Source organism: Ictidomys tridecemlineatus, chromosome X (assembly GCF_052094955.1).
Source record: "Ictidomys tridecemlineatus isolate mIctTri1 chromosome X, mIctTri1.hap1, whole genome shotgun sequence".
Taxonomy (NCBI): domain Eukaryota; kingdom Metazoa; phylum Chordata; class Mammalia; order Rodentia; family Sciuridae; genus Ictidomys; species Ictidomys tridecemlineatus.
The window spans coordinates 1,792,890-1,801,361 of record NC_135493.1 but is presented as its reverse complement, the minus strand read 5'-3'; positions in this window follow the sequence as shown (position 1 = coordinate 1,801,361).

Genomic DNA, 8,472 nt, shown 5'->3' with positions numbered 1-8,472 from the left:
CCCCAAGGGACTGGCTTCACCTGGGAAGCATGGATCCAGCTGGGTCTGTCTATTGATGGCCCTGTGGCAGTCAACTGTGGGAGACCAACCTTACACATGACTGGGTCACACTCCCCGCCTGGGTGCTGACGCGCTCAGTCACAGAAATGTAGTGGGTGTCTCGTGCATGGGTGTGTCTTGCTACAGCCCCATGGGTGAAGCTATGCTCACCTGTTCCTTTGTAATATCACCCCTTGCCCTGTTTAGGATAGAATCTTCCATGGAAGTGCCTTGTGTGTGTCCCCTCCTCTTATTGTGCCCTTGGGTGTGGCCTACCCAGGTGTCAGTCAACCTGCTGACAGTGGCCATCAAGAAGATAGATTCAGCCCCCTGAAACCTGACCCCTTGCCTCATTTGAATAGCTTCTCCTCAATAAAAGGGGTCAGCACGTGCTCTCGCTCTCTCTCTTTCTATGGACCCTTAAGGTCAGAGGAGCCGTCACAGCGACCCCAAAGAAAAAGGTATTTGTGTCTCTTGTGGGGTTATTTTGTGCAGCCCAGTTAGCCCAGTTTAGTTGCGAGAACAGAAACCTGGAAGTCAACTGAGATGACTAGCATCATTGCAGGAATCTTTCCAGATCCTTCTGACTTTAAGTCTCATGGTTTCTAGGGAAGACAGAAGCCCTGTTAATTATTGAGTATGTTTATAGAATGATTCAGTTAATCCAGGAACAGGATTTGGCCTCATACCTAAATTACATTGAAACTCCCAGACATAAGTTCACAAAGAGCTAGACTATGCCTGCTTCTCAGGGTCCCTTTTATCTGTAACAGGCCTAGTGATAAAGTTGTAGGCTATCTTAACATAGTAGGTTGCAGAGTCTTAGCCAATGTGTTTGATTTGTTATTTATTTATTTATATTGATACTGGGGATTGAACCAGGAATGCTCTACCACTGGACCACATGCTGAGTCCTTTTGATTTTCCATTTTATTTATTTATTTATTTATTTTAAAAATATTTTTAATATTTATTTTCTAGTTCTCAACGGACACAACATCTTTGTTGGTATGTGGTGCTGAGGGTCGAACCCGGGCCGCACGCATGCCAGGCGAGCACGCTACCGCTTGAGTCACATCCCCAGCCCCATTTTATTTATTTTTGATACTATGGATTGAACCCAGGGATGCTCTCTCACTGAGATATACCTCCAGCCCTTTTTTGAAAAATTTGAGGCAGGGTCTTGCTAACTTGCTGAGGCTGACCTGGAAATTGTGATCCTCCTGCCTCAGCCTCCTGAGTTGCTGGGATTATAGGTGTGTACCAGCATGCCTGGTATAATGCATGTTTCTTTTAGGTTCCTTTTCAATTCATTTTCCCATTTTCTCTTGAGAAGCTTTTCTTTTTTCTTTGCAGTACTGGGGAAGGAACCCAGGCCCTTGGGAATGGTAGGAAAGTGCTCTGCCATTGAGCTGTATCCCAGCTGAAGAGCATCTTACTCTAGAAGCCTCTAGAAACTTCTGCCTCGTTTATGCTCTAGAGTAAGTTGTGACATGTGAGCAGGGTGCTAGAGAATTTCCCCATTAGATAATTTAGTTTCCATGGAGTTCAACAATTTTTCCAAAGTTTTCCTGTGCTATGACAGACACCAAACAAAGTTATCAATAGCATGTATATTCGTGTTAGATCTGGAACCAAGAGTTATAGCTCTAGTAACCCAACTGCTTGTACAGACTCAACTCCATACAAATGCAAGCTTCCGGTGATTCATGATAACTCTGCACAGCACAGGGAACCTTAGGTGGGCTACTTTCATCTAAGCATACCACTATGGGTAAACAGTATCAAATACGCAATGTGGCCAATTGTGATGGCTCATGCCTATAATCTCGGAGACTCAGGAGGCTGAAGCAGAAGGATGGCAAGTTTAAAGCCTCAGTACCTTAGCAAAGCCCTGTCTGAGAATAAAAAATAACAAGGGCTGAAAGTGTAGCTCAGTGAAAGAGCACCCCTGGGTTCAATTCTCAGTACTGGGAGGGAGGGAAAAGCAATAGGAACAGGAATATCAGAAAATTCAATTTGAGATTTTCAAGATTTGGAATTCCCAAGACTGAAGAAATGGCTACAGGCACTTTCAGTTGTTCCAAAGCCTCTTCATGGCACTGGGGATGTATCTCAGTGGTTGAGCTTTTGCCTAGCATTCAGGAGGCCGGGTATGATACCCAGTACCAGAAAACAAACAAACAAACAAAAACATCCATTTACATTGAGACTGGGTCTCCCTAAGTTGCTGGCCTCCAATTTGCAATTCTCCTGCCTCAGCCTCCCAAGTCACTGGGATTATAGGCATGTGCCACAGTATCAGGATGTCACTATAGTCCTAAGATTGATTCTACCCGGCAAAACTGGGGCTAACCTGCACTAATCCAGCACTAATCCCAAACTAGCCACAGTATGTTTTTTCCTAATATAGGCTGTTTGCAAAAGGGGCTGACTTCTAGATTGTAACACTCTGTGGCCTACAGCAGACAACAGATGGCTTAACATTCCACCTCAGTTTAGCAGTATTGCAATTTGCCTAGTGAAACCTTATGTCCCAGCCAAGTAAGAAATTGCAAGAAAGCCAAAGCATCAGTTTTGTGTTGCTATTTAGTTTCAGTGGTTAGCTACTAGCAAATCATCTGTCTGTGGAATAATCAGATTCTCCTGGTGGAACAAATTTCTCCACGTTTTCCTGTAAATGACTAGAGAAAATAATAGGAGAGTCTGTTATATTTTGTATGTGAGGTGTCCCCCAAAAGCTCACATGTGAGATAATGCAAAGTTTAGAGGAGAAATGATTGGGTTATGGCCTTAACCTAATCATTGAATTAATCCCTGATGGATTAACTGAGTGGCAATTAACTGAGGCAGGTGGGGTGTAGTGAGAGGAGGTCATTATTGGGGGCATGCCTTTGGGGTATATATTCTGTATCTGGTAAGTGGAGTCTCTCTGCTTCCTGATCATGTGAGCTGCCTCCCTCTGCCACACTCTCCTGCCATGATGTTCTGCCTCACCTTGAGCCCTGAGGAATGGAGCCTACTGTCTGTGGACTGAGACCTCTGAAACTGTGAGCCCCCAAATAAACTTTTCCTCCCCTACAATTGTTCTGGTTGGTCATTTAGTCACAGTAGCAAAAAAGCTGAATGTTTTAGTCCAAAACACTTGAGGACATTGTCACAAGGAAGAGCAAAGACAAACTTTGACTCATGTATTAGAGGAGAAGAAAGAAAGGTAAAGGAGGGTGGGTGAGCAGAAAAATCAGTTATAGAGAATGACTTTGCAGACAGCACTCCTGTATTTGGAATGGTCGCAGAGGTTAACAGAACAATTTTATTTTTTTAAAATCTTGTACAAATCGATACAGTGGTTAACCATATTTGTCAAATTTTTCTTCTATTTTGGAAGTGTGGGAGTATTGCAAGGAGGGTGCCTTTTAAAATCATGCCTTGCTTTTCTGATTCTTTTTAAAAAATATTTATTCTTAAGTTTTAGGTGGACACAATATCTTTATTTTACATTTACATGGTGCTGAGGATTGAACCCAGTGCCTCATGCATGCTAGGCAAGCACTCTATCACTGAGCCACAACCCCAGCCCTTTTCTGATTCTTTTTTTGATTGGGTTTCATTCCTTCATATTAAGTACTCAACAGAGAACATTGTTTTACAGGTAGCTATGGCTTATCCTTTTGGTAAACTTTCTTTTCCCCCCTTGTAGAGATGGGGACTGAAACCAGGGCCTCCTGTATTCGCAAGCACTCCACCACCAAGCTATACCTGCAGCCCAATTTTTTTTTTTTTTTTTTTTTGGTGGTGTTGGGGATTGAACCTAGGTCCTCGCAGCATGCTATGCAAGTACTCTGACACTGAGCTACGTCCCCAGCCCCTTGGTAAACCATTTTTTATTAGTTCTATGTTTTTAATTAAGCCTGCATCTTTATTATCTGGGGCTCAAAATAATGCCCAATTTGATTCAGCTTGGGAACAGAGCCTTTTCAAGCAGGATGTTAAGTAAATTTACCTCTAATAACTGTTATTCTTTTGTTTCATTTTTTGTGGTACTGACGATTGAACCTATGGCCTCGATGTGCTAGACAAGCATTCTACCACTGAGCTACCACCTGAGCCCTTTTTATTTTTACATTGAGACCGGGTCTCCCTAAGTTGCTGGCCTCCAATTTGCAATTCTCCCGCCTCAGCCTCCCAAGTCACTGGGATTATAGGCATGTACCACAGTATCAGGATGCCACTATAGTCCTAAGATTGATTCTTGAAAAAAAAAAAAAAGAGTTTACAATCTCTACCTAGGACTGACAGCTTGTCAAATCTGTTGTTATTCAAAAAAATAGTGATGGGAAGAAGAGGGCACAGATTTTCTACAAAACTCTAGAGCTCTGCACAGTGATTCCCCTACTAGTATGTGCCAGAGGCTCCATGTATCCCCATTTCCTGTAGACACTTTGAGTATTATTGTTGTTGTTATTTGGTACCAGGGATTGAACCCAGAGGTGCCTAACCACTGATCCAAATCCTCAATCCCTTTTTAAAAATTGTTTGAGAAAATATCTCCCTAAATTGCTGAGGCTGGCTTTGAACTTGCCATCCTCTTGCCTTAGCTCAGATTTCAGGAGTACACCTAGCCACTTTGAGACTTATTAAATCTGCTGGATCATAAGGTTTAATTGTATAATTGCAGGGTTTTTTTTGTAGTTGTTGTTTGTTTTTGTTTCAGTGCTGGGAATAGAACCCATAATACCCAATTAGAAACCCCATAAAGCCCAATCTGGGGTTGCTGCAGAGCTGTCTCTTGCTCTGGTCCCTATGCAAGACTGGCAGCCTTGTCAATTACACATTAAATGGGCCAAAATAGCCCTTGGGTGTGATACATATTCCAAAATCCAAAAAGTCCACCAAGGATTGTTTTTAGAGGCGAGTGGTGCCAGGTGAAGCACTGTTCCATCTTGAGAAGATATCTTCACTTCTTTGTTTTGTTTATTATTTTGTGATGCTAGATGTTGCAGATGCTATGCAAATGCTCTACCACTGAGCTACATCCCCAGTATTCTTAAAATTTTTTATTTTGAGCCAGGTGCAATGGTGCAGGCACGTAATCCCAGTGGCTTGGGAGGCTGAGACAAGAGAATCACAAGTTCAAAGCCAGCCTCAGCTATTTAGTGAGGCTCTAAGCAACTAGTGAGACCCTGTCTCTAATAAAATACAAAAAAGCGCCAGAGATGTGGCTCAGTGGTCAAGTACCCCTGAGTTCAATTCCCAGTGTCAAAAAAAAAAAAAAGTTTTTATTTTGCGATTTTGAGATAGGGTCTCACTAAATTTCCGAGGCTGACTGCCACACCTGGTCTTTACATGCTTTTTTTTTTTGTGGTGCTGGGGGTTAAACCTAGGGGTACTTAATAACCATGGAGCTATATCCCCAGTCCTTTTGATGTTTTGAGATGGAGCCTTGCTAAATTGCTGAGACTGGCCTTGAACTTGTGATCCTCCTGCCTCAGTCTCCTGAGTGCTGGGATTATAGGCATGTACCACCATGTCCAGCACAAAGATAACTAAAGTGCTTTTTGCTTCTTGTTTATCAGATCCAATCAAGATGATGTTGTCAATATAGTGAACCAGTGTGATGTGAAGAATGTCAAGACACAGTTTCTAAGTACCATATCATGTCACAGTGGAGGAGACATATTGGAGTTCTTAGGCTCTGTTGTAATGGTGGCCCAGCCAGATCAAAAACAAACAAACAAAAAAAGCAAAAGCAAAGGCAAGCACAATGGGTCACACCTATAATCCCAGCTATTCAGTTAGCCCAGACAGCAGGATTGCAAGTTCAAGGTTGGCCTGGGCAACTTGGTGAGATCCTGTCTCAAAATTAAAAAATAGAGTGTTAGGAATGTAGCTCAGTGGTAGAAATCTCCTGGGTGTCAAAACAACAAATTACTCTGGTGGCCTTTGCAAATGGTATGGAATAAAAGTATTTGACAGGGCAGTAGCTGCACACCGGGTGCAGAGGTTGTGATGCTATGTGTCTGGAACAATTATAGTCATCATGTGATTAGATTTAGATTTATCTCCAGTCATGATCTGAGTCATCCACTTTCCATACAGGAACAAATAGACAAATGGGCATAGGAGAGATAGCACAACTGCAATTTTTAAGTTCAAGGCACTAATGTCTCTCATTTCCCTAAGACGTACAACTTCGTGTTCCTTCCTCTATTATCAGGCCAAGGTTGTTCTGTTATTTAAGTATCATTGAAATTAAGCCACAGTTGAGTTCAAGTTTAAATCAACCACTTCTAACTGCATGGACTAACATGAAATACAGAATCTGTGGCAAATGCTCCCAGCTCAATAAATTGTGCCCAACCCAATATTATATTCCATTCTCTTTGGTATAATGTCTTTAGGATGCACCCACACACATATTCTCAAAGGTTTTCACAAATATTTATTAGTAAAACTCTTGTTGTTGTTGTTTGTGTATAAGCTATTTACTCCTGGGTCTTAGTGTGCCTGTCCCACTGGAGCATGCTGAAATCAAACACTAATAGTGTGCCAAATGACAATGGGGGTAATTGAGGTGGGCCTTGAGACCATGGTACAGGTACAGTCTTCAACATTTTTTTTTTTACTCTTTGTACTTGCAGGGCTGATAATGCCAAAATCAAACCCAAAGTTTAAGTTGTGTTACAGATTATAGAATCACAATGTGAGTTGAATCTGTATCTTTTTTTTTTTAAAGTGAGAGAGGAGAGAGAGAGAGAGAGAATTTTTTTAATATTTATTTTTTAGTTCTCGGTGGACACAACATCTTTGTTGGTATGTGGTGCTGAGGATCGAACCTGGGCCGCACGCATGCCAGGCGAGCGCGCTGCCGCTTGAGCCACATCCCCAGCCCTTGAATCTGTATCTTGATAGATGGAGTTTGGGGCTTGCTTTGTTGATCTCTTTCTGAAAGCACTAGTAAGTTTCAGGGTCCTACTCCTCCTAACCACTGCCCAACCTTCCACATAGACTCATGGCAAGGCTGCAAATTCAACTGTCATTTTGCTGCTAGTGCAGGTAGCACTTTGTCAGTCTGAAGCCAACCAGGAAGTACAGACAATGACACAGCTCCCCTAGTGAGTGCTGGGGGAACATGCTGGGGGAATGGGGCCCTGTTGACATATTTTTGTTTGCGGGGGTGCAGGGTTTCGGTGCAGGGAATAGAGCCCAGGGCCTGTGCATGTTAAGCACACACTCCAATACTGAGTGGCACCCCCAGCCCTCTTCTGCTAACATTATGATCTAGGACTTGGGGCCACTCAGTTTGTGGTGCTTTCTTATGACAGTTCTAGGAAACTAATCTAGACCTAAGGCTGGGGATCAAGGGGAAAAAGCTGGAACTCCTCAAATTTAGAAACTTAGAGGAAGAGCCCCAGAGCTAGTGCTGAGTCTCTGAGTCTGACGTGGGGGAGGTGCCTACCTAGAGCTGGGTTCACTTGGCTCAGAAAAGAGACCCTTGGGGCTGGGACCCAGATCTCTGAGGAGGAGGGGCCTGCTGGTGGCACTGGGGTTTGTGAGTTCAAAGAGCCATCTAGTGCTCAGAGTTCTAAACAAGGGCACTGGGGGATATCGCTGTCATAGAGGCAGGAGATAATGATGCTGGTTTTACAAGTATTAGAAAATATGAAAATTGGATTCATCTGGTGCCATGGAAATGCACTGCTTGTTGCTCAAGTGAAGAAGCCTTGCTAGGGTAATCCTGGCAGACAGGAGCAAGTCCCTTCTTCCTTCAGCCTTGTAGCCTCCTGAGAACACTCCCTGCTAGCAGAGCCTAAGACGAAGCCAGAAGACAAAAGATCCCTGGTCTCGTATTACCACAGAGGACAGGAAAGTGAGTTGGCATGGCCACAGTACAACCCAGCCACTCCCCTTCTGGAGCATAGATCCCTGAGAAAGGATTGCCTATGTCCACTGTATCCTGATGGAGCATGGCTGAGGAAGTGGGGCTGCATCCATACAATGGCCTCTGGTCAGCAGTGTCAAAGTGGGAAAAATGGACACAGAAAGCAATGATGAGTCTTACAGACATAGCAAGAGAAAGAAGGTGGCATGAGTTCCATCCATAACCAGACATAGCAGAGCACAGTTAATTTGTAGCAGGGTGTTGGCTGGACAGAGGCACAAGGAGCTTTCAAAAGTTCTATAATTTAGCTAGGCATGGTGGCACATGCATGTAATCCTAGTGGCTTGGGAGACTGAGGCAGGAGGATTGTGAGTTCAAAGTCAGTCTCAGCAACTTAGTGAGTCCTAAGCAACTTAGTAGGACTCTGTCTCAAAATTTAAAAAAAATTATATATATATATATATAAAGGGCTGGGGAATGTGGCTCAGTGGTTAAGTGCCCCTGGGTTCAATCCCCAGTACCCTGCACCCAAAGAAATAAATCCTATACTT